This window comes from Arachis hypogaea, chromosome 10 (assembly GCF_003086295.3).
Source record: "Arachis hypogaea cultivar Tifrunner chromosome 10, arahy.Tifrunner.gnm2.J5K5, whole genome shotgun sequence".
NCBI classification, from domain to species: Eukaryota; Viridiplantae; Streptophyta; class Magnoliopsida; order Fabales; family Fabaceae; genus Arachis; species Arachis hypogaea.
This window is the reverse complement of record NC_092045.1, coordinates 85,070,462-85,072,905: the sequence shown is the minus strand read 5'-3', so window position 1 is coordinate 85,072,905 and position 2,444 is coordinate 85,070,462.

Below are 2,444 nucleotides of genomic sequence, written 5' to 3'. Positions count from 1 at the left end.
TTATGTGTCTGTGGCATGCATGTATCCGGTGGTAATACTGGAAGACAGAGTGCTTTGGGCCACGGCCAAGACTCAATAAGTAGCTGTGTTCAAGAATCATCATACTTAACTAGGAGAATCAATAACACTATCTGGATTCTGAGTTCCTAAAGAAGCCAACCATTCTGAATTTCAAAGGATAGAGTGAGATGCCAAAACTGTTCAGAGGCAAAAAGCTAAAAGCCCCGCTCATCTAATTAATACTGATCTTCATAGATGTTTTTAGAATTCATTGCATATTCTCTTCTTTTTATATTGTTTGATTTTCAGTTGCTTGAGGACAAGCAACAATTTAAGTTTGGTGTTGTGATGAGCGGATAATTTGTACGCTTTTTGGCATTGTTTTTAGTATGATCTAGTTAGTTTTTAGTATATTTTTATTAGTTTTTAGTTAAAATTCACTTTTCTGGACTTTACTATGAGTTTGTGTATTTTTCTGTGATTTCAGGTATTTTCTGGCTGAAATTGAGGGACCTGAGCAAAAATCTGATTCAGAGACTAAAAAGGACTGCAGATGCTGTTGGATTCTGACCTCCCTGCATTCAAAGTGGATTTTCTGGAGCTACAGAAGCCCAATTGGCGCGCTCTCAACGGCGTTGGAAAGTAGACATTCTGGGCTTTCCAGCAATATATGATAGTCCATACTGTGTCCAAGATTTGATGGCCCAAACCGGCATTCAAAGTCACCCTCAGAATTCCCAGCGTTAAACGCCGGAACTGGCACAAGGATGGGAGTTAAACGCCCAAACTGGCATAAAAACTGGCGTTTAACTCCAAGAGGAGTCTCCACACGAAAATGCTTTATTGCTCAGCCCAAGCACACACCAAGTGGGCCCGGAAGTGGATTTTTATGTCATTTACTCATCTCTGTAAACCCTAGGCTACTAGTTCTCTATAAGTAGGACCTTTTACTATTGTATTAGAGAGCTTTTGATCATGTTTTTATGATTGAACCCTCTTTGGGAGGCTGGCCATTCGGCCATGCCTAGACCTTGTTCTTATGTATTTTCAACGGTGGAGTTTCTACACACCATAGATTAAGGTGTGGAGCTCTGCTGTACCTCGAGTATTAATGCAATTACTATTGTTCTTCTATTCAATTCCGCTTGTTCTTGTTCTAAGATATCACTTGTTCTTCAACTTGATGAATGTGATGATCCGTGACACTCATCATCATTCTCACCTATGAACGTGTGCCTGACAACCACCTCCGTTCTACCTTAGATTGGGTGAATATCTCTTGGATTCCTGATACACGACGCATGGTTGATCGCCTGACAACCGAGCGCTCGCCTGACAACCGAGCCAGCCATTCTGTGAGATCAGAGTCTTCGTGGTATAGGCTAGAACTGATGGCGGCATTCAAGAGAATCCGGAAGGTCTAACCTTGTCTGTGGTATTCTGAGTAGGATTCAATGATTGAATGACTGTGACGAGCTTCAAACTCCTGAGGGCGGGGCGTTAGTGACAGACGCAAAAGAATCACTGGATTCTATTCCGGCCTGATTGAGAACCGACAGATGGATAGCCGTGCCGTGACAGGGTGCGTTGAACATTTCCACTGAGAGGATGGGAGGTAGCCACTGACAACGGTGAAACCCTTGCATAAGCTTGCCATGGAAAGGAGTAAGAAGGATTGGATGAAGACAGTAGGAAAGCAGAGAGACGGAAGGGACCAAGCATCTTCATACGCTTATCTGAAATTCCCACCAATGAATTACATAAGTATCTCTATCTTTATCTTTATGTTTTATTCGTATATCACCCATATCCATTTGAGTTTGCCTGACTAAGATTTACAAGGTGACCATAGCTTGCTTCATACCAACAATCTCTGTGGGATCGACCCTTACTCGCGTAAGGTTTATTACTTGGATGACCCAATACACTTGCTGGTTAGTTGTGCGAAGTTGTGTTTATGCCATGGTATTGAACACCAATTTTTTGGATTCATCACCGGGGATTATTTGAGTGTTGAAAAGTATTGATCACAATTTCGCATACCAGTCATCCAGAGTCTTTGAGTCAGGACAAAAAGTTCTGCTCTTCAACTCTAGGCTCCGACTATTCCCAGGAAAACTGAAATCCTGGTGGAGGGGTCCTTATGTGATTACAGGAGTGTCACCATATGGATATGTTTAGCTTCAGGATATTGATTCTGACAAAAAGTTCATTGTTAATGGACAAAGGATTAAACACTATCTTGAAAGTAATTTTGAGCAGGAATGCTCAAAACTGAAGCTTGAATGAGTCTCAGTAAAGGTCCAGCTAAAGACAATAAAGAAGCGCTTGATGGGAGGCAACCCAGTCATTACCAGGTTATTTGTTTTATAAAAGTTTGATATATATTCTTCAAGGTTGATCATTGAAATTGAAGGAATTCACAGAGTTACAGAAGGATTCAG